This window comes from Manis javanica, chromosome 8 (genome assembly GCF_040802235.1).
Source record: "Manis javanica isolate MJ-LG chromosome 8, MJ_LKY, whole genome shotgun sequence".
Classification (NCBI taxonomy): Eukaryota; Metazoa; Chordata; class Mammalia; order Pholidota; family Manidae; genus Manis; species Manis javanica.
In genome coordinates, this window is record NC_133163.1 from 26,417,625 (window position 1) to 26,442,300 (window position 24,676).

The window sequence follows — 24,676 nt, forward strand, 5'->3', positions numbered from 1 at the left end:
TCAACTGGAGGAAAGAAGGGTTACATTCAGAAAGCTCATGGACCCACACATACTGACGAGTCAGTGGTTTGGCCACCACTCACTCTTAAGGAAACAAGGGGGAAAGGTCTTAATCCCAGAGGGGTCATCTGTGTGTTCGGTGTCATGCATTTACCTGGGCCTGCCTGACACGCTGGAGATGTTTGGCATGTATTAAATGGGTGAATGGGTTCATGTTTATGTATAGAATTTTTATACCATTCTACATTCTCATTTACCTCAAAACAGAGGCCATGTATCCATTTGAGTCTCAGGGAGGTAAAAGTGGATTTCATATCTGTAGGATCAGTTAATCAATCATGTTAACTTTATTTGCCTGATAAATAAAAAAAGAGAGTCAATGAAAGTCAGAAAGATGTTTTACTACAAGTCTACAGAGCTCTGGGTTGACCTCCAGGTAACCCCAGCCTCACTCAAGTGGTCTCTCCATTATCATGCAAAGAAAAATAACATTTCTCCCAGAAATTCCAGCTACTGTTTTGAGCATCTATGGAGAGAGAGCAGATGTTTGGCATTCTTGCTACTGCTTTGTATCCTGTGCCCATGACAGATATCACTTATCAATCATTATAACTCTATACCGCAGACCCTCAGAGTCCTTCACAACACAGCATTCCATGCAGCCAATCAACTAGAATTCACACAGGGAAAGAATCCTTGTTCTAGCCCATGATGGTTTGTGATACTCTTATATTCTAAATTTGTCTGAAATCCTCACAATACTCTTTATGAACACTGAACTTACAGAATTAGGGATCTGAAAGGGACCTTAGAGATCATCTAGTTTAATTCAAAATACAAGATGAGCCTGGGGCATCTTATATTGCAAATGGGGACACTGAAAAGTCCAGAGTGGTTAAGCAACTCACCCAAGGCCAGAGCGTCAGTTAAAGCATTAACAACCCCTTACATGTGCATAGTTCTTTAGAGGTAACCAAGCACTCTGACCGGAAGCATCTCATGTGATCTTCTTGTGTTTCGTTCCATTAATACTGAATCCCTACTGTGTTCCATGTACTATGCTGGGGATCAGGAAATCAGCAGTTAGTGAAGAAAAAGAAAAAAAAGGTTTGATTCTTTCCTTCAATTAGGTAGAGAGCCTTAAAATGACCCCGTGACCTGGGCAGAACAGACACTATACTCATCCGTTTGTTTAGGTACTGGGAGATGCGAAGAGAGGATATGACACTGATAAAAATAAATTAAAAAATGGTAGCTCTGAAATTCACAAGATAACTCAAGTCACCACTTTGGATGAAGTCACTACTGTGTGACATATAGGAACCAAATTTCCAGACCTATCAGTTATTTCTTCATCAGCTCTCTCCCCATTTCAGAATGTACAAGGTATGAAGGAACACTCTGAGACCTATCTCTCCATTCAGGAAATGGTGGTGAATTGGCTCACCTGTTTAAGCAATTGCAAAGGGCTTTTTCCTGCAGAGCTCTGACCTCTGACCCTGTAGCCCCCGACGGAGTGGTGAGGAGAGCACAGATATGGAAGAGCAAGCCATGGATCCTGTCCCCACTGACGGCTCTAACCAGCCAGTTCATCTGGGACAAGTCACATCACTTCTGTAGGCCTCAGTTTCCCCACCTGTAAGGGCAATAGGTTAAGCCATGAAATCTCTCAGCTTCCTTCCCCCTGACATCTGATGATTCTGCCTCAGGGAGAGACAACTGTTCAGCCAACTGCGCTTTCTCCTTTAACCAGATATATATGTCACAGCTGTCCCTGCAGCCTGGACCCACCAAGCAAACGGCAGCAGGAAAGGCAGTGTGGTCCGGCAAAGCCCAAAGTTTCAAGTTCTAACCATGGATTCAACTGATCCTGGGACAGGAGGCAACCAATGCAACCTCCAGACAGCAGGATCCCTCTTTCCTCACACAACGGTAGTGACTCCATCAAAGGTGAAGCCAGATGCAGAAATGCTTGGAAAATATAAAGATGTGCCCATCAGGAAGGGGAAAAAAGGAGCTAACCTAAGTAAATTTGGAAGATGATGTTTTGACTGGAATCTGTAAGGCTAAAGACAAAAAGAATGATATGAGCATACTGTATTCTAGTTGAAATTTTGTTTTTCATAGGGATGTAGAATAGCAGTTCTGAAGCTGCACGTAACTGGGGTTGAAACAAGTACGTATATAAATTGCAGGCAATGGAACCCAGGTTTCTCCCTGTCAGATAAAGAACTGTCAATGAGGGAAGGGGGGAGGCAGCATGAATCCTGTGGGGCTGGATTAGAGTTTGAGATGTCCATAGGAATTCATTTTTATTTTAATATACAGTAGACAGAAATGCATAGAGGTATATGCAAACATATGGGTTAGTATACATACATATAGTCCCTAACTCTGTCCACTAATAGGGCATAGAAGCTATGACACCCAACAGCAACCAGCACACCGAGCACTCAGAGCTTGGTTTCCCAATACCACTCTCCAGTAAAAGGAACCAGGGATGAGGAGGGGAAAATACCAGGTGAGCCTGGAGCATTCTAGAATGCCAGAAGGTAAGTAAAACTTTTTTTTTAATTCAGAGCATGTTAAGAAGACACAGGAACCAACCTGAAAGAGTTCCCAGTGACCAAAGCTGAAACAATTTAAGCAAGAATCTCAGAAAGTATTGGATTATAACTCAAATAATATAACATCCGTGAGTCCATACTGATATAAATAACTGAATACATGAATAAACTACAGAGAAGAGACACATCTTCCTTACAGAAGAATTCCAAATTATATATGTAGATTATCCCTGTTTCAGGAAGAATAGCTTCATTTCCCTCTCTTTGAGTGTGGGCTGGACTTAGTGATTCACTTCCAATAGGCAAAGTCTGGAAAGAGGAAAAACAGTAACTTTACAGTGGAGAAACCAGGCAGTTACCCTACCTGTGTGATTAAGGTTAGCCTCACCACTGATTAGTCACATTAATATCACGTACCTTCTGATATGGGTTGAAGAGCAAAGGCACTTCACCTGTGTGGCATTCTTCCAGAAAATCCAAAACCCTGGTCTAACCATGAGAAAAGCCTCAGATAAAGTCAACTTGAGGGATCTTCAATAAAACACTTGAAAAGGTCAAGGCCATTAAAAATAAGGGACAACAAAAAAATACAGATCACAGGAGACATGATGCAATGCAGTCTCCTAGAACAAAAAAAGGACATTAATAGAAAAATGAAGGAAATCTGAGTAAAGCCTGTAGTTTGGTTTACAGCATTATGTCAATATTAATTTCTTAGTAAGGTAACCCAAAGAAATGCTATTAATAAGAAAGGATCATTACACCTGTAGGTAGAGAGGTAAGTCTGGAATTCTAGACCACTAACTACAGAGTGCCAGTCACAGTGGCCAGGCACTAGATATGCCACCATTTGAAACAAATTCAAGGAGAGGACCAGGGCAAAAAGAAGGGAGGCCTGGACCAGACTTGATGGCAGTGAGAGTGGAATTTGGAAAGCTATATGAGACCTTCAGGGGCCTTCTAATGATTTCTCAGTGACATTAACAGGCTTCCCGCAGGAAACCGCTTCTGTTCCACCACTCAGTTCTTACCTGTGGGTGAAAGTCATTCTATGGGAAGCTGTTTCTCTGAAAGGGGCTGGTTTGTGATCAGAATCCATTGTCAGGGAGAGAGAAAGTTCCTTCTCCCACGCAAATGCCAGGCAGGGGATGGTGCCAAATGGTCACAGGACCCTCATTTTCTGCAACAGTGATTGCTTTGTGTAAAGGGGGCAAGATGCCAGGGCAAGTGCTGGGGAAACTGCCGGCTGCCCAGCAGGACAAGGCCACAAGCGTGTGGGGAATTTCAGACTGAGGCTGGTGCAAGGAAGAGAACTTCACCACGTGATCCCCACCATCTTCTGGGAGAGCTTGTCAGAGAAATAATGGCGAGACGCTGCTCGTTCCTGTTTCTCAGATGTAGCAGCAGTACTGGCAACATAAGGGCAGAGCCCCTCCAGAGGGCGTAACATTTAAAACTAAGTGTCTTCTAGAAGGAGTTTTTAACTTGGGTAATTTGGTTTTGACAGAGATCTTTTTAAAACTTGTTGTTCACCACCACCACCAACCCCCTTATTAAATAGATCTTGCAAGATATAAATTAACCTTTCCTTGGTAGTTGAAGGTCATTATGGTGAACATCAGTTATGCCATGTGCTGAGACACAGAAGTGCATTCAGCGTTTGGGACATTTGGGTGGTGATCTCAACAATGGCCGTGAAATTTGCTTTCTTGAAGGAATCCCTGACATCAGCTTGTTTTTCCTTCAGAAAAGTGCAATGTGTGTTCCCTCTGCTTCACAAAGGCCAAACAGAGCACTGGCTGCAGAAGCTGTGTGACCTTGGCCAAGTGATGTCATCTCTGAGCGGCTCAGATTCTTCATCTGTAAAATCAGGAAGAATGTTATGAAATTAGATAATGCATGTTTAGAACATGCCATGAGATGCAATAGAACAATGCTTAAAACAGTCCCAAGTATATAAGAAGAGCAGAATGTGTTCATTTATTACTATTGGCAGAAGATGACAAGTCCCATGATCTGGTTAATTCCACTTACCTCCTTCTGCTGTGTGCTCACCAACATCAGCTACCTGCCTGGGAAGCCGCACTGCTGGTGACTTCATCCCCAGGGCCTCCGGTGGCCACCAGTCATTGTGCTGATTCTAATGAAGGCTACTCACCTCCAACCTGTGCCTTGTCTGGTGAAAAAAAGAGCAGAAAGAGACTTCCCTGGGTCAGGGTCCTCACTGGGCCACAGGCCGAGCTCGTGCAGTCCACAACGTCCAGAAAGAAGCCCTTTGTAAATGTGCACTTAAGGCAGGCCTGATCGGTGGACTGAAAAAGCCCCAGGAGGGCGCGGGCCTAGGACTTCATCAGGAACTGGCCGCACCGGCTGGCGGTGTTCCCATCACCCCCGCCCCCAAGCCCTCGAGGAAGGAAGGCCCTGTCCGGCCCGCAAGTCCCTCCCCACGGGGCTATGCCCCCCGTGGGCCACCCCCACCACCGCCCCACCGATTTACAGAGACCCGAGGACCCCTGCTTCCCCAGGTCACCTCCCAAGACCCTGGGCCGCTCCTGCCCCCTAGCAGGGGTGTGCGGCCCAAACCAGTGAGGCCGCCTCCCGGGCTGGAAAATGCTGGGGCATGCTTTATGTGGGACCCCTCGGCATGGACACCAGCCCAACTGGGGAGACCGCTGCCTCGCAGCACCCCTCCGACGCGAGGACCAGCTGCTCGGCTCTTCGGCCTTCCTTCACCCGCCCTTTGGCAGACGCCGTCCTGCAGACACCACCCGCTCAGCTCTGCCGAGGCCCGATGGAGGTTGCCCCCGTGGGCACTGGTGGGGCCTTTCCCCTCTGTGCCAGACACGCAGCCCTCTTTCCTTATAAATACACGCACACAGGCCTGCTCCTCTTCTGGCTCCCCCAACAGAGTAACTCACCGAAGGGGTGAGCAAGAGACCAGGCGAGTTTGGAGGAGCCCCTCTTCTGGACACCTGGAGGGGCAGAGGCAGCACCCCTGACACCTGGCACGCTGTGGGTGTCAGTCGTTATTTATTTTTGCTCTCCCCTTCCTCTTTTTCTTTCTCAGTGTCAGCCCCTCTCTCTCCTCCCACCTCCTCTCTCTGTTTCCCACTCCACCCACCCCTTCTCCCACTTTCTCTCCTTGGGATGGATGCCTTCTGCCTGCCAGGGACACCCAGTAGGACTGAGGGGGCTTTCTCTGCCCACCCCCCACTCCCGCTCCTTCTGGCCTAAGTTCACTCTAGTTCCTTCTCCATTTCTGGACACCCTGGTTTGTCCAGTGCTGTCTGGTTGAAGGAATCAGCTCTGTACCAATCTGAACATCCAAAACTGCTACCTGAAGTACATTTCTTCATGGCCATAGGATTGTTTGGCTTTTCCAAACACCTTCCCAGAGTTTCCAAAATGCCATCTTATGAATGAGTGTTCATTTCGATAAGTGTGATAATAATAGGGCAGTTATATTTGTTTAAGTCCTTATCTATTACAGATATATATATTTTGAAATATTTACAGGTGAGACGTGATGGGAAGGGAAGAAGCAGATGGGGATGTGGATGCAGAGGGAATGGCCTAGGATTGAAATGAAGTTTCCTGGGATTCAGCAATGGGTACATGTGGGTTCATTACACTCTGCCACCTACTTTCTCTGTAACAGAAGGTTTAAGATGATACTCTGGCCATCAAAAGAGAAAGATATCAGTAAAAGAACAAAGACAGAATGTTAATAATTATTGAAGCTAGGTGATGAGTACATGTAGCTTCGTTGTATTATTTTCTCTACTTTTCATGTATTTGAAAAGTAACTTCCAGATAAAAAAATGTTTAAAACTTTTAAAAGATGTCACCTTCTCACGGACCTTTCAAGTGTGTAAATCCGTTCTGTACTCAGCGTGCACTGCTGAAATGTCGACAGACAGGTGTTTCCTCAAAGGCTTCAAATGCAGCTGCCGCCTCTGCTCTCAGAGGAGCACACACCGAAATGCTCCAGAAGACTGAGGACTTCCTTGGCTGGGCAATGCTGCTTATGTATCTCCATGCCTTTGCGCACGCTGCCCCCTCCATGCAGCCTGCCCTTCCCTGACTCTCTCTCAGGCTTATCCCCTCTTCCACTAAGCTTTCTCTAAGGCTCCCAGAGTTTGGGCTACCACTGAACCTTGTACACACCTCTGTATTATACCATTCACCTTGAATTCTAATATTTATTTTATATACATGACTGGCACCCACTTCACATGAGACTTTTAGCTACTCAGGATCAGGGATAATATTTTTATTCAACTTGCCACTGTCATAATTTCAAATACTATCTTTAACATTCTTGACTCTCAAATTAACATCATCAGCCAGACTCTCCCAAGCATGAGAGCCATAGATCTGGACCCAAATGCCCCTGAACTTCTCCCCTTGGATGTTCTACAGACCCCTAAAATTCAGTAAATTCAAAACAGAACATACCGTCTTTCCCCTAAACTTACTCCTCCTGCTATTCCTAAGCAGGTGAATGGAGCCACCGTCCATCCAGCTGCTGAACCCACTCAGAGCTGCACCCTTTACCCCCTCCTCTCTGCTCCACCTGTCCACATCCACCTTGTTCTTGAATGTACCCACCTGGCTCATCCTCACAGCCCCTTTCTTGTTCAAGCACCATCATCTCTTACCTGATCAACTTCAAGAGCTTTTAACTGTTCTGCAGTCCTGCTCCCTCCATCCTAGTCTCCACACGAAAGCCTGATCTTTCTAAGATGATCTTTCTGAAATGACAATATAATTCTATCACACCCTAATAAAATTCTCCTATGTCTCCCCAAAGTCCAATTCCCTCAACATTTAACATGACTTGCAAGACCGTTTGTGACTGGCCTCAGCTTATCCCACTCCTACAATTTCTCTCCCCCAATACACACACACAGTAAGCCCCAGCCATTCAGAACAACTTGCAGTTTCCCAACACCTTATACTCTGTGTGGCACAAGTGGCATCCTTCACCAAATATCACACGTGCTCCCCTACATTTCTAGCCCTGTAGCAATTAGATGGAGCCATGTGACTAGTTCTGGCCAATGGATTGAAAGCAAAAGGTGCGTGATCAAACCCAGGCTAAATCATTGAATCTGCAGTGCACCTCTCTCCCCTCGTCTTCCCAGGTCCCGTGTTCAGATGAGGGAGTCTTGAGATGGAAGCATCCTGGGTCAGAGTCACCCCATAGAGGACATTGCCTCAAACTGGTATAAGACTTTGCTTGAGTGAGAAATAAACTTTTCTTGTGTTAAGCCATTTAGAGTTTGAGGGGTTTTCTTTAACTGCAGCATAATATCTAGTCTATCTTCACTAGTTATTTTGCACATGCTCTTGCCTCTGCCTATAACAGTTTCCCTCCTGCCTCTCCTCCACCCACTGCTACACCTGGCCAACTCCTGTTTTCCTATCAGGCTTAGCTTAGTGGTCACGTCCTCCTAAACCCCCAAATCTGGGCATGGGGTTCTTACTAAGAACTTCTTTACCACCCTATAAAATCCCTTTTAGCACTTTGGGTCATATATTTTAACTGGCCATTCATTTGCTTCTTATTCCCCACTCAGTCTGCAAGGCTTGGACCCATGCTTATCTGGCTCCCAGCTCTATCCCTAGCACCCGCCAATGTGCCTATATGTAGGATATTAACCAAAATTTGCCCAGTGAACAAACTTGGTGTTCATGGGACCTAGCCCATAACTCAGTATACATTTGTTAAATGAATGAATGAATGACTTCGCACTCCCCAAAATCAAACAAGGAAAAAAATATCTGGTTTAAAATTTCAACTACAAAGTAGCCCAATGCTCAGAAATATGAATAATTTGGATTATAAATCTATGTTCACAGGCAACTTTAGATAAACAAATTAGCACATCCACCCCTCACCTCTGTGCTATACCAAGGGTCGACTCTTTAATTTTAATGGGTCTTTAGTCCCTCTTCTAATAGTAAACTACTAGAAATAGTTGAGAAATTGTGAGTGTGGAAAGTCCCCTTTTTAATGACTTATACGCAGCTGGGGAAATCAAATGCAAATGTTGAAAATCTACAGCCAGATCCTTACTCTACCCACCACCTCCCTTTTTCATGTTTAACTTTTCCTCCCCTTTGCCTGTTGGGACCACAGAAGGACCTGTTGTAGGCATTAAAACAGCAGCTATGTAAATAAGAGAAGCATCTTAAACCCTGGTGCCATTTAAGGCCACAGCTGTCTGCAAAGCCCCAGGCCCTGCTGTGGAGTCAGGCAGCTAGGAGGGCTGGAGCCAGGGACTGAGCAACACCTGCCCCCGGCTGTCGACGACGCCCATGGTGGTGCTCGAGCCCTTCGGCTTCTCCATTTGTCATTTCAGCAGTGCCAAGAGCTTAGGTCCCTGGGGACTTGGGCAGGCTGCTGCGATTCTTCCCAAAGCTTTCCGCTCAATCTGGGTGAAACCCTGAGAAATCAGCAAGGAAAGAGCCACCTATCAGACACAATTCAAGGCAACAAAGATCTATTGAGCAGGCACATACATGAGTCCTTGGAGGGAGTACTAAAAAAGTCTGCATTCCAGATGGTGCCTTCAAAGGTCTGAGCCTCGAGATAAAAACCCAAGTTAACCACGTGAGAAAAAGACAAGAGGACAATGCACGGCAGTGTATAATCAAGTGCTACGTTATGCAGTTCAAGCTTTACAAGAGTCATAAAGGCAAGATAGATGTGACCAGGAGAAAGCAAGGAGGGCCTCGTGATAATATTTGCTGTTGGATGCCTGCTCTGGGCCAGGAATTACATATGTTAGTGCTTAGGCTTTACTAACCCTGCTGGGAAGGCTGAGGAAGGCTACATAACGCGCCCAAGGTGACACAGCTGGTGAATGATAGAACCAAGATTGTTACCCAGATCTAACCTCAAAGCCTGTGCTCTAGACCACCTTACATTTACAGCTTCATAAAGGGTATTATTATTGTGACCAAGACCCTGAGCTAAAACCTACATGTGTATTGTTTCTCCACCCCACACTATCCCGAGGAGGCAGGGATTATAATTCCCAACTGACATTTGGAAAAACTGAGGCTCAGAGATGGAAGGAAATTAGGAGACATCTAACTGCAATACAATTCAAGTTACTTCACATTCAGGTACCCTGAGCATTTTCATTTTCATCTGCCAGTGATCTTTTTGAACCACAAAGATTTTAGAGATGTAAATGTGCTATTTGAGGACTTGGTGACATTTCAATATCACCTGTTTCTCAAAGACAAATTGGTAAGTGGTCTTATGGCAGCTCAGCATTCGAAGTCCTTTCTAGGAAGTAAGCCCATCTTCATGCGGACTCATTACCAACCAAGATCGTGATCCTCTCCCGTCACACCCACAATGGCTGATGTTGCCATGAAATGTCACTGGTGAGCCTTTTAAAGCAGGCTTCATGTTATGTGCTTTAGCAATTTCTTGACGTTTTCCAGCTGACACTAACGTTTGTCAGACACATCAACATTCCTATTTTCTCTCCACACAAATCCTGTATGTTTTTACATCATTTTCAGTAAAAATTCTCATCTAGGTAGGCAGTAAGACACTCAAATCAATTTTTGAAAAACTTCTAAACCAATAAATGTGCATTTTGCTTGTACAAAATACAAAAACAGATATTTGTCCATCTCATTGACTACCTTTGTAACCTTTGATAAGAAGCATAATCTCTCTGAGCCTCAAGTTTCTCATCCATAAAATGGCACTCAATAAGTGATATATACTAGCAGTGGCAATATTTGTTTATTGTCTACTATTTTCCAGGCCTTACACCCTTACACTGTGTGCTATAAAGTATATATAATAAGACTCTGACATGTACACATGGAAAATACACACATGAAGATATATAGATAGACCATACATACATATATATACATACATATATATATATATATATATATATATATATAGTATGATTGAGAGTATTCAGAAAAAAAAGTCTGGCATGATACAAATCTAAATATTAACAATGATTATGGTAGGTTCATTGCCTTCTGTGTTTTTATATATTTCCCAAATTTTTCTATAAAATATATGGATGGATTACTTTTGTGATTAAAAGAAAGAAAATATTGGGAAATCCACGCAAAGTGCAGTTTATTTTGGAATGGGAGGAGTGCTTTATTTCAAGAAACATTAAAACTTTAAAACCTTTTAAAAGGTGCACTAGCTTAACAGCCCCCAGAAGCAAGAAGTAGCTATTTCCTAGCAAAGCTGAGCTAACTCAGCTCACTTCATTGGCAGTTGCTATGGTACCTGGTTCTAGAACAAGGACAGTAGGATTGGAAAGGGAAGACTTCTCAGTGTCAATCATCTGTCTAGTGGTCACCAGAGGAAGGCGGCTGACCGTTGGTCGAACTCATTTTCAGTTGTTCTGAGGTCAGGCCCAGCTCCTACACACCAGCCATCCCTTCACCATGACGTATGCATTCTTCCTGAGTGGAGACCACACAGTGACTCAGGTGTGCCAGCAGCAAGGGACTGCACACAGTTCTCCCCACCTGGGAAGACAGACCAGCTGCTAAGCAGGGACACACCTGGTCCAGCTGTGGAGCAGCGTCCATAGACAGAAGCGGTGGGGTCTGGGAGCCGGGCTCAGCGGAGAGGAAGTGGGGAAACAGCACGTGCGGGAATGGCAGAGCACCTTCTGCTTCCCACCAGCTTTCTCATCCAATCCTCACCACAGACTGAGGGGGGCAGTTGGGGGTGCTGACTCACAGATGAAGGGGTCTCAAGGAAGTGAAGAGCCTTGCTCAAGTCCCTCAGCTAGTGTGAAGAGAAAAGTTACCACAAGCATGCTTTACTTCAGGGACAGCAAAGCAAATGTTAGAAGAGTGGTGAGGACCTTGGATAATTGAAGAGCTGAACTCAAACTGGGCCAGCTTTTCAGCTCTGAGGACCGCACCATGCTGAACGCAGGCCTGCTATGGCAGGATCTTCTGAATTGTGAAATGTTTCAGTTTCTGAATGTTGGATGCATTTTAAAAATAAAATAAAGGCATCTTCAGGTCAGAGAGACACCCCTCCTGGCTGAATGTGACCGACCAGCTTGCGCCCTTGGCCTCAGGGGCTGCCGGGACTGGATTCGGGCTGTCCAGCTTGCCGGTGTACCACTTGGTATGCTGCCTGGCAATGGGTAGGGAGTTCCAGGCTCCTCTGGAGAAAAGGTAACACTTCCCATTGGACTGGGGGCTAACCCCAGAGGAAGAAGAAAAGCTATATATGTATTCAGATTACCAGTCAGAGAAAACATGAGCTGGGACCAAATAGATTTAGGAGAGTAAAGAGCTGGATTTGGTGTCTAGTTCTGACAACAGAACCTGTATTCTTTTAGGCTATGAGCCAGTCAGCATTGCCTCAGTGATGACCATACATCCACTTACATTGTTCTAGATTCTGGGGATAGAGTGAGGAATAGAACAGAAAGAATCTTGTGCCCATGGAGTGTACAGTTGAGAGAGAGGAGACAGAAAATAACCAAGTGTACCATCCCCTGGTGGGAAAAGCCATGAAGAAAAGCAGGATAAGGAACACAGAGCACATTTTCTGAGGGCTACACTGGTCAGGAAATCCTCTCTGATAAGGGGAACTGACTTCATTAGCAAGCCATGTGGATTTCTGGGGAAGAGCAGTCAGGGGATGGTAGATGCAAAGACCCTGAGGCTGGAGGACCTGTGATATGCAGCAGGAGCAGGGAGGAGTGAGAATGGGAGGAGAGGAGGCCAGTGGAGGTGAACAGAGTGAGCATGGGCCCCATGACGCAGGGCCACCTTGGTCATAGGCAGAGCAGTTTCTGGGGATGAGACAGTAATGAGATCTGCCCTCAGCCCTCAAGGGGCTTGCAGCCCGACTCTGTGACCCACTGCATCCTACTCCCACCTACCTGGGTGTACTTGGTGTCCTGAATTCTCCTCACACCCCTGCTGGCCTCTGAGCCATCTGGCGGCAGGTGGGATACTGCAGAGAGCCCACTCAGCACAGGGCAACCCCCTGGGTCTGGACAGAGAAGCAGAGAGAAGGGAAAGCTTGTGCTGGCTGCCCACCTAGGACCAGTCATGCAGGGTTCCATGGTTAAAAACCCACCACCTCTTCACAGGTTGACAAAGAGGGCAGGAATCACTGCCTTACCATTAGGACCCAGAAGTACTTTTGCATTCACATATTCAAATTACCATGCAATCCGTAAGTACTTTTGCATTCACGTATTTATTTTGTAATCCCTGAGCACTAAATTCTGACTAGTGCTTGGGTATCCATAACTGAACACCCCACAGAGCCCACAGTCCTGAGGGGATCCAGATACGCAAACAGACAATTCGAGCACAGCAGGGAAGTTCTGCCAAGGAGGCAGAGCAGGACATTCTGGGCAGTGATTGCTGGTAAATGTTTAACAACTGACTCTCCAGAAAAATATGTGTTTGTTTGTGTGTGTGTATGTTTATGAATTTCACTGACATAAAGTATGTATAGCACACAATTTATAAATAACAAAATATACAATACTCTTCATTATAAATTCCATATAATCAATAGATTTTTACAGAACGATGTCATTGATTTTTGCTAACACTTGGGTCTGGAGCCAAGCTATTGTTGTTACATATTGATGAACAGGTTCCAACAGAATATTGGCTGGTAATGTTGTTTATGTTAATAAGTAAGATGAAAGGAAGAGAGATAAAAATGTGTATTGGAACTTCACTTTATTTGTCAATGACATGAAAATTTTCTTTGCTGAATTGGATAATAGGTTTTGAATATTGAATGAATATTTCCTCAATTTTTTGTGCTATTCACAATATCATAGCTATAAGCACAATTTTAAATGTAATTTGCATTTTTTAATATTTTCCCTATCACTTAAATTTAGACAGTAACACAATAGTAAGTCAATCCCTGATTTATATTATTTGCCAGTTTTCGTGGTGTAAACATACCCACAAAGGCTGATTTCAAGCTACTGGTGTGTTATGGTCTGAATGTTTGAATCCCCTCAAAGTTCATATGTTGACATCTTAACCCCCAAGGATGATGGCACTAGAAGGTGGGCCTTTGGGAGGTGCTTATGTCATAGGGTGGAGCCCACATGAATGGAATTAGTGTCCTATAAAAGAGTCCCCTGAGGGATCCCTTGTCTCTTCCACCATGTGAGGACATAGAAGACAGAAGGTGCTAACTGTGAACCAAAAGACAACCAGGTTAGTGCCTTGATCTTGGATTTCCCAGCCTCCAAACTATGAAAAATAAATTTCTGTTTTTTATAAGCTATCCAGTTGCTGGCATTCTGTTAGAGCAGCTTGAATGGACTAAGCTATAGGTAATATCCCTAAACTGAAGAAGATTTGGAGAGAGATGCACAGAAGCCTATAAAATATATAGTATTTCCGCCATATGGATACAAGCAACATAAGTAACATAGGTAATAGCAAAATGCACTAAAGTGATTAGAACGTGATGAATTTTGAGTATTTGTTACCACAGTTGAATTTTTACTAATGGCTATGTTTAACAACCAGCTCACAAAATTCCCTGAAAATTTAACAGTAAGTTCTTTTGAGATACATAGGTAAAGCGCTAACCTAAACTTTAGATGGTCAGGCCAGCTGAGACCAAAGGGGTGGGATTAGCAAGGCCAAGTGGGACCAGGTGTCCAGGCAGAGGAAACAGTACATAAGGGGGGAAAGAATATGTTATCTTAGCAGCTGAGCACAGAGAGTATTATTAAGAGAGTCCTTTCTCTATCAAGGCCTTAACTGAGGCAAAATTCTAAGGCCTTGAAGTCCAAGGGTGTCTCTAAGTCTAGGGTGTCTTGTGTCTTTAAAGGAAGGGAGGGTTACTGGGCATGATGGAGGGAGAGGGACTGGGAGCTCCCAGGGAATCCAGGTGGGGGGCCGGCAGAGGGGAAGCACGGAGTGGGCTGAGTGCTGGGCACGCACAGGAACACCTGCCTGGGAACAGTCCCCTCCTTCAGACTCCAGGAAAAGTCACACCACTAAGAGAAATACATTTGAGGAGTTTTAATTTCTTCTGAGAAATATAGTGAGGAAGCCAAGATTTGTGTGATGGTTAATGCCCAGAAGTGACAGGGCCTGGGGTGTCCTGAGAACTGGAAATGGCCCGTCCCCCAGAGCCCAAGGTGGGAGGTGGGAAGTGGGAGAAAGACTGAGCCCCAGAAGCGAGGTTGACGGTGACGGGTCCTGCCTTGCGCGACTCGAGGCCCCAGTACTTCACTCCCACACACAGTTCTGGGCCTCTTTGCCTCTCTTCTGGGTTAACTCCAGGTGTGGGCATCCAACATGGGACCAGACCTTGCAGAGCCCCACATCAGAGTCAGGCTAATGCCCTTGCCATAATGGCCCTTATCCCTTTTTCTTGACCGCAGATAGCCTTCCCAGACCCCAGAGGCTGTGGCCTGACAGGACTCAAAGCTCCCTCTAAGGAGGCTTCTAACCCCTGCCCCTTGGCTAACAGTGACCTTTAATGGGCATCAGGGGCCCCAGAGGGAAGACAGTGAGGATTTTCCCCCCACTGCAGAACGTCCTCCACCTGCACTCCTGAAATTCACCCGTGGTGACACAGCCAGCTCCAGACAGTGACTAACCCGGGTTGGAGGTGAATCGTTCCCTGATGGGGAAATGAAGCCTTGGAAAAAGCTTACTCCTTCTGCAGGGCACTTTTCTTCCCCCATCTTCAGTTGGCTCATCCTGAAGTCACAGAACTCTTGCCTTCCTCTTCCCCATTTTCTAAAGCCCCTAGATATCCTGTGGGGAAAGGAGAACAGCCCCTGCAAAGTCCAAAACCTAGCTCCAATCACTGTGCTGTTTTGGCCTGTTGCTGCTGCACATGTCTGTTCCCAGGTGCCCACAGCCCAGGATGCTGGGGACAGACAAGTAAACCAACAGTTGCAATGCACCATGACACGCGCCTTAGTAGAGACAAGCCCAGGGCCCTCTGGAGGCCTGGAGACTGGGGCACCTGATCTGACCTGGAAAGGCTGGGGAATGGCTGCCCAGAGCTGGTGGCAGGTGTATCTAGAATTAGACCCAGAGTTGAGTTAGCCTGGCTGAGATGCAAGTACAGGACATTTCAAACAGATGCAACAGCACATGCAAAGACATGAGAAAAGAAGGCACATTCAGGGTCTTATGAATGGTTTGGTGTGGAGAACTACAATCTTGATTACATTTCTATAACCTGATGAACTCAGGCATGGCGGTAGGACTTATTGGCCAATGACATTTCCAGACAAATGCATGGTTCAGAACCCAGTGTCCTCTCTCCCTACTTCTGCAATGGTGGAAGCACATGTCAAGCTAGAGCTTCCATCAGCCTGGATCCCTAAATGACTATAATGTATAGAGCCCCCTGCTGTCTAAATGGCCATGTGGTATTAGGAAGAAATGAAGTTGGTGACTCATTTGTCACTGCAGCAAACAAAGCCTGTTCCTAACTGATACCATTGGCCTAGCAACAAAGGGTTTATAATGGGGGGCGTCAGAAGACAAGCCTGCATATGTATGCAGTCAACAAGATCCCCTGTTGTTCTTTCTCCAGATCTCAGATAACAGCTCAGGCTGTAGTTAAATGGGTTGGGATCCTAGCTTTGCCATTTACTAATCCTGAGACCTTGGGCAGTTTAATTAAACCCTTTGTGTAGCCTAAGTTTATCCATCTGTAAATTGAAAATAATATTACTTACTTCACAGAGCTGATGTGTTTCCTGAGTAAATAAATGCTGGCTCTTCCCTATCCCTAATTATGACCCTTGGACCACCTGTTCCCACGTCATTGGGGTACTTATTTAAAATGCAAATGCCTCACTCTGACATACTGGGTCCACATCTCCACAAGTGGGGCCCAGAAATCTGTGCTTTTGGAATGCACTCAGGGTAGTGTTTCTGCATGCTGGAGTTTAAGAACCACCACCCCTAAGGTTTTGATAGGCAGTCAAAACTTCTGCACTGAGAAAGAACCATTGCATAGAGGCTAGCTTGCTTTAAGGCCACAATTTCAGCCTGCTACTGACCAGGTGGTCACAATGCCTTCGATAAAAGCCAGAGGTTTAAATGCTCTGTATTACTTCGAGATCAGGTAACCTCACTTGAAGCCAGCTTAGTTTGTACAACTCCAGCGTTAATCAGCCTTCTGTAGCCAGCCTTAATCTGCTGCTGAGATTTTTATGGGGTGTTCTTCTGAGGGAGAACCTTCAGCAATGCACCTCTCCCCACCCCTGCCTACCTGCAGTCTGGCTTACCTCTTGGGTGTATGGTACCAGTCCCTTTTCCTTCAGGACAAGGCTGATTCTTAAGAGGACATAGACTCTGTAAGGTTAAGGCTAGGGAGATGGCTGCAAAACTAGAGCCTGGTAGGTAGCCTTCTGAGTGTAGAGAGCATCCCAAAGGCCACAGAAGAGAAAGATGCTTGAAGCTACCTGTATTATTGCTCAACCCAAGCCCTGCTGCTCTCCTTGCCAGCCCCTTCCAAGCACATGTCCCTGCCATATGGCTCTTCCCAAGCACTGTTCCAAAGCATGCATGTGCTCAGAACACACAGTGGCTCCCTATAGCTTCCTTCCCATGGAATCAGGTGTTCTGGCTTTCAAACCTCTCTGTCTTGCCCTGAGAGTTTCAGCCCCAGGCAAGTTCACTATGGATTCAGTGAGACCAAGAAATGACAATGGAATATTCTTGGAGTAAAAGGGCTTATACCTGGCTTTATTCTCATGGTGGTAGGTTGAGCACTAGAATCACACCTGCATCCAACAGTGTGCAGGTCTATAATCCACCTCCATCTCAGCCTCCTCCCAGAGCACTGGGAAGAGCTTTTTATATAGCAATTTAGTCAATAATAGCTTATTGCCTATGGGTGTGGAAGCATTAGTTTAGCAGTATAGGCCAATTACATCATCAAGTAGTTTAGGGTCAGGTGAGGATCCTGGCCACAGGAACTTCAATTTCCCCCACACTCCACCCCTCCAGGATTCTCACCTCACAATCTATATGCCCTCAATCTTCCACAATGGTCCCTGTGTAAGAAAGCTGGTGCATTGTAACCAGATCCCACAGCAGAACAGAGGACAATAACAACATACAGACAATAACAAAAATTATGATACAGATAACAAAAATTATAATAATCCTCAAGCCTGAGAAAATTATTCCAGCTGTATTCAAACCAGCTCTACTCAGATGAGTTTATGACTCACACTTTCTATGGGAGAAATCAATCTTCTGCAACAGTCCTGTACAAGAAACCTAGAACCTTGTGACAACCAAAATTATAATAATAGTCATTCTCAAGCCCAAGGAGATCAATTGCCACCAAGTAGTCATCCCAGCTACTGTTCAGTCTGCTGTTACTCCAGTAATACACAGGAGGCCAGCTTCCAGACCTTGTCCCCACAGTGCCAGGAAGGCCAGTCGTCATTGGACCATGTGTAGAAACGTCCACATCCACTGAAAGAGTCTCTGGGGTTTACTGCAGTTGATCTGGCAGCAAGATATTATTCCGGCAGCCAAACCTCGACTTCAATGATTTCTCCTTGTTCTGTACTTGCGATTATATAGGGGAGGCAGCAATATATGTTAGTATGTCTATGGGCTCAAACCAGTCCCAGCTTACAACTCGCACTTCCACAGGAGGCCAGTAGTGGTACTGATAAGGAGCTCCATTCACCCCAGCAAGTAGCAGTTTTTTGCTGGAGTGTGTGCCCAATCCACAAAGACATAAGAGGAGACTAACCTTAAAGGCAATAAGATACATGTTTTAATGACACCAACATAGGCAAATCTTGTCCATCAGGTAAGATGCATGCAAGAGAGTGGTCCTGTGATTGGACTATAGCAGGAAGGGGGTCCTGTCTGAGTCTAGTATACCATTCCTTTACCCTTTATCCTATGGGGGTTTCTGAGGGGTCTATATATAGTGCTACTGGAGATGAATGATCTGGCCATAATGATAAAACAAAACTCCCCAGTAAGATGCTCCTACCTTCCTGCCATTTAGGATATACTACTGTGACCTTTGGGGTTCAGTCTGCTGTTACTCCAGTAATACACAGGAGGCCAGCTTCCAGACCTTGTCCCCACAGTGCCAGGAAGGCCAGTCGTCATTGGACCATGTGTAGAAACGTCCACATCCACTGAAAGAGTCTCTGGGGTTTACTGCAGTTGATCTGGCAGCAAGATATTATTCCGGCAGCCAAACCTCGACTTCAATGATTTCTCCTTGTTCTGTACTTGCGATTATATAGGGGAGGCAGCAATATATGTTAGTATGTCTATGGGCTCAATGCCCCCTTTTGGGGTTTCTTATTCAAATGTTGTAGCACTGTCCATAAGCAGACTGACCATCACCATAGACTATTGGTGTCTAACTTCAGGCCAGATTTTAACAAACCATAGTACTTCTCTATCATGCCTGCCACAGTAGGATTTTATAGTACATGAAACTTCCATTTGATTCCTAACTGTTGTACCCATTCTCGTAGTGTATATCCAGTAAAGTGGGTATCTTGATCACTCTCAATTACCTGTGGTTGCCCAGAGACTGCAAAGAGACACTCTAGGCCTCTTTTGGTTGTCTGCTGGTCTACACGTCATGCAGGAAATGCAGTCAGAAATCCAGCAGCCGTGTCCACAGAAGTCATGGCATATTGGTACCCTTCTGACACAGGCAGAGGTTCAATACAGTCTATCTGCCACCTGATGGATGGTGATCTGCATAGTCCCATGTTACTGTGGGACTTGGTGTAAGTACTTTTTAGAGCATACAATGCACTCCTACTGAGCTCTGCTGACTTCTTCAAAGGTCAAAGGCAGGCCCCACTAACAGGCAACAGCCCACTGCTCTTCCCCTCACCACCTTACACCCATATTGTCTCAGTCTTAGGATGGAAAGGTACAGCCCTCCATTTTTGGGGCTGCTCATGGCTGGAGCCATCTGTGTATTGTGCATCTTCAGGTGTGGGGGCTCTTCCTCCCCGATAAGGGCTCTGTGCTACTAATGGCTCTAAAGTAAGTTCTTCCTGCTTTTAATTGGCACTGGCCCCAATAAGCATTGGAGTTCTTCACTCAAGGAGCTAGTAGAGAGGCCTCTACACTGCTGTAGGCACGCATCCCACTTGGCCAGTGTAGGCATCTGTGCCATACCACTCTGTAGCTGTTGGGTCCAGTCTAATACCCTCCCCACAATAGGCTATATGGTTATTACCTTTATCGGGGCCATTCCAGTGATGGGTTCTGTAGGCAGCAAGGCATGGCACACAGCAGCCAAGTGTTTCTCTATAAAGGTGTACAATACCTCTGCTCCTTTCCAGAGCTGCAACCAGAATCCAATAGGTTGGTAAGTTTGTTCAAGCTGCTGCCAGAGACCCCAGCCATACTGTCTTTGGTTACATGAACATCCAGCTCATAGGGCCTTTATGGGTCTATCACACTCAAGGCCTAAATGGCCTTAACTGCCCATTTTGTGGCAGTAAAAGCAGATACACATATCTCATCCCAGTCCCAACTGACATCCTTTCATACCAAATGGTGTAAGGGCTTCAGAATTTGTGCCAAGTGCAGGATGAACACTCTTCAGTAACCTAAGACCCAAAAACTCCTGTAACAATGTCACAGTTGTAGGGATTTTATCTATGGCTGGACTTTATCTATGGTATAACTTTAGTCTTACCCAACCAGACAACCCCCAAGAATTTGAATGACAAACCAGGTCCCTGAAACCTGGTGCTATTCACAGCCCATCCTTTCTGCTGTAGATGTTGCAGCAGTCTAGGTGCTGCACCTTCTAGATCTGTAAGAGAATCAGACGTGAGCATGATATCATCAATGTAATGGAACAGCCGCACTGTTGGCAGTTTCTCCCATGCTGCCAAATCCTGGGATACACAACCGTGACAGATGGTGGGACTGTGGAGGTATCCCTGTGGAAGGACAGTGAAAGTCCATTGCCATCCTTCCTACGTGAAGGCAAATTGTTCCTGACTTTCCTTTTCTATGTCAATGGAAAAGAAGGTATTAGCAAGATCCACAATGCAATATGTTCCTAGTTCATGACTGAGAGTATCCATCAGGTCTGCAATAGAGGAGACAGCAGCATGCATGGGGGAGGCTTTATTCAATTATCTGTAATCCATGGTCTTACACCAGGAGGTGTCCAGCTTTTTTACTAGCCACACCAGGGAACTGAAAGGACAATGGATGGGCTTTATAATACCCACCTTCTCTAGTTCCGGGAGGGTTTCTCCAATTTCTTTATGCCCTCCAGGCACTTTGTATTGTTGGGTTTTAGTCACCCACAAAGGCACAGGCAAAGCTACAGGTGGGTGCCTAGCATGTCCCCTCAGAACTGCCTTTACTACATGTATCCTCAGTCTGAACTCACCTGCAGTGGTCTGCAACCATAGACCCTGCAAGATATCTATTCCCAAAATATATTTCAAGATGGGAGAGATATACACAGTATACTCCTTTGGGGGTAGATGCCCTATTCCCCACAGGATTTGGGCTTGTTTCACTCTGATAACCTTACCCCTCTATCTATCTATAACAGCAGGGGTCCCGGGGGTCTCAGGGCTGCCATTAATCAGTGAAAATTCAGCCCCTGTGTCTACAAAAGCCAGGATACATTGTTCATTCACTGAGGACCAATGAACTGATATTTCAACATGTGGCCTCCAGTCCCCCCTGCACTCAGTACCTAAGGGTGGATACCTTGACCCTCCCTTCAGTCAAACCATATCCTCCAATCATCTTCCTATGTGGGTTCAGGCAAGTTCGGCCCCCTCTACAGCAGGAAATTTTGCAGACACACAGGCCACACATGTGGCTCCATCTCTGGTCTCTGCTTCTTTGTCCTCAGCTGCCAGAACCACTGCTCCAGTTTTAGTTGTTGCCACAGCTCCAGTAAGATTCTATTTGATTTTCCATCCAGTTTCTCTCTGTCTGCCTCTGCCCCTATTAAATCAACCCACATCTGGGCCCTCATAACCTTCACAGGGCCCTTTAAATTCTTTCTCTGAGTGGCAGACAGTATTTCCTTCCATGCTTTCATTGCTTCAGCCTCTCCCAAGTCTGCTACCATACATGTAATCTCACTTACGGGCTTCCCATAAGTGAGGAGCAAGAATGGCCACTAGGAGCCCAAAGAGGGACATGAGCCATTTGAAGCACCACATTTCTCATTCCCACAGTAAAAGGCTCCTCATCTGGGCCATAATTCTCTGGACTATAAATGACATTTTTAATGCCTAACTCCCATAACACCTGTTGAAGTTCAGCATATGTCTGCCATCTAGTGGGGGAGGTTGGTAAATCATCCTGATTGGGCCATACAGCATGAAGTGCAGCCATAATGCAATCAAGGAGGGAGTGATTTTCTGGGGTCTGATGTGCATTTTGTAATCACTGCCTCAAGGCAGGATGAACTGTCAGGGAAGCCAGCTTTCCCATCTCTGATCCAGACAGAAGAACAATTCCATCCCCCAGTATATCCCAAAGCCACAGGAACCAAGCTGATATTGACTCTGAGGGCTTCTACCGAAGCCAGGAGCCCAAATCCACCAGCTCTGAGTATAGGGGCAAAGCATAGAGTGCTCCATGACCTGGGCAGGCGGCTGCCCCTCTCCCAGAGGAAACTGCGGTTGCTGCATCTTTATTTTCTTGACTACAACTGGGTGGGGGCTTTCAACAGAGGAGGGGTCGGTGCTTTCAGCACCACCTCTTCATCCTTTCCTGGCCCCTCCTCCATTTCCAGGGCTGATGGCACCTTTCTTGCCACTCCCCTGAGTGCCTCCTCTGCTACACCCCTTACCTTTCCTACAGTGCTTCACAGCAACACTAGCTCAGTCTTCAACCACACTCTTACCTTCACCTCAATACGGCGCAGCTGATGTTCTCATTCTGCCCCTTCTTGGGCTTCTCTCAGGAGTACGCCCCTCTCCTTCATGGCCTTTGCCTCTTCCACAGCGCCTTGCAGTGCCACGCTCATTCTGCAAAGAATCTTTTACCTCCTCCACAGCATTCTGCAGCTCATGCTCTTGTGCTGCCTCATCTTGCGCTTCTTGTAGGGGTACATCCTGCTCCCTCATGACCTTTACCCCTTCCACAGTGCCTCACAGCAATGCCGTTTCACTTTTCAATAAATCTTTTATTTCCTCCACAGCACCTCACAGCCTGCATTCTTGTGCTGCCTTTCCTCCTATCAATGCCATTTCATTCTTCAACAAATCTACAGCACTTTGCAGCTCATGTTCTCATGCTGTCATTTCTCATGTCTCTCACAGGAGCACATTCTTCTCTTCTGTAGCCTTTTTTAATACTGTGAGAAACAGCCAACCCATAGTTCCAGCTGCCCCGTGGGCACTCTGTCTCTCAAAGGAACTCCTTATTATGCTGAGAGCCACCTCTACTGCCTCAGGGATCACCTCTACCTGCCCCTAGTCCTGGGGTGGGGCCCAGTCCTCTAGAAGGCAAGCCATCTCAGACCACATAACAAATGAGGGATACTTGAATATCTCCCCATCCATAGGGGCAGCCCACTGAAGCACCCCTCCCATGAGGGAAGCCTGTTCCATTTTTCAGTCTGCAATGAATCCTGCTGATTATACCAGTTGTCTTACCTGAAGGTTTCAGCCCCAGGCAAGTTCACTGTGGATTCAGTGGGACCAAAAAATGACATGGGAACATTCTTGGAGTAAAAGGGTTTATAACCAGCTTTATTCTCCCCACAATAGATTGAGCACTAGAATCACGTCTGCATCCAGCAGTCTGCAGGTCCATAATCCACCTCTAACTCTGCCTTCACCCAGGGGACCACATAGAGCTCTTTATAGTGACTCAGTCAATAATAGCTTATTGCCTACAGGTTTTGAAGCATTAGCATAGCAGTAGGCCAGTTACACCATCAAGTAGTTTAGGGTCAGGTGAGGATCATGGCCATAGGAACTTCCATTTTCCCGCACATCTTCCAAGTCATATTGCACTTTGCCTTTCCAGTCCTTTTTCCCACTACTTTCCCAACATGCTAAGTTCTTTCTTCCCCCTCTTGCCACTGTAACTCACCTGGGAGAGGGGTTCAGATGCATCACCTGTTATCAGATGCTGCCAGCATCCCACCCAGACTCCCAGCACTAGGCTGGTGGACCATCCTCTGATGAGAGGTACAAAAAGCTGGCCCTCCTGCCTTAAGGGGGGTCAAATCTGTGCTGCCATCCACCCTCCAGAGCTCTCCACAGGACCAGGCAGAGGTTATATTTCTGCAGAACATCATCTCTTCCCTTCTCCCGTCCTGTTTTTCACTTCCTCACAGACTTTTTTCCAGAGAGAACTCCCTCATAAATCACCTGCACAAGAATCTCTGTCACCCAATGGTAACACTCATGTCCAAGAAACAGATAAAATCTTTAGCTGCTCAGCAGGTTCCTTGCTTCCAGGAAGCCTGATCTAAGACTCCCCTGTCATTTGGGAAGTCACCTTGAGGCAATGGCAGCCTCCACTTTATTTCCAGGCAAGCTATCCCAGAGATCACAGAACAGAGAGGCTCATAGTCCAAACTGAGATGCTTGAATCACACCATTTTTTTAATCAAGTTAAAACAGAGGGAGAAGCAAGGGGAAAGAGATGAGACAGGTGAACACACTTAGGACAAATACAGGCAGGTGGAAGGCTCCCCCTACCTGAGTCCAGGGGTTTCACAACATTCATATACCTTGTTCTCTCTCTGCCTCAGTTGCCTTCCTTCCTGATGGTGCAGGTCCAAGGGTCAGAGTTGAGGAAAAGCCAAGGGGAACAAGTGGAAAGCAGTATCTGTAGTAAATACACCACTGCCTCTATTGCAAAGACTTGGGGGCACGCACACCTGTTCACACTGCAGCTCCCCAGTAAACCTGCTGAGCAGCTAAGGATTTGATCTGTTTCCTGAATATGAGTGTGACCATTGGGTGGCCAATGTAGGAGTGACATTGCTTCAATCTGGAGAAGACATGATTCATGCCTTCTAAGTATATAAAGTCTACTTGATCTTTTCACTCCTCTCTATAAGTAACACTCTCATTTCTTCCATCATTCTATGT

At 46.0% G+C, this 24,676-nt stretch overlaps 1 long non-coding RNA gene across 8 annotated transcripts in view; it reads right to left on the bottom strand.

Moving 5' to 3' along the window:
- Positions 1–323: 323 nt before the first annotated feature.
- Positions 324–24,676, bottom strand: part of LOC108386892 (uncharacterized) — a 32,381-nt gene continuing 8,028 nt past the window's right edge. For 2 of the 8 annotated variants that reach the window (XR_012133757.1, XR_005063148.2), the window contains exons 2-5: positions 12,485–12,597; positions 4,602–4,743; positions 2,985–4,427; positions 325–2,876 (exon numbers count right to left, since the gene is read on the bottom strand). This is a non-coding gene — a long non-coding RNA (uncharacterized lncRNA). Of the gene's footprint in view, positions 2,877–2,984; positions 4,428–4,601; positions 4,744–7,228; positions 7,322–12,484; positions 12,598–24,676 lie in introns of all 8 variants that reach the window. The other 6 variants (XR_012133758.1, XR_012133755.1, XR_012133756.1 and 3 more) reach the window with 6 other exon arrangements.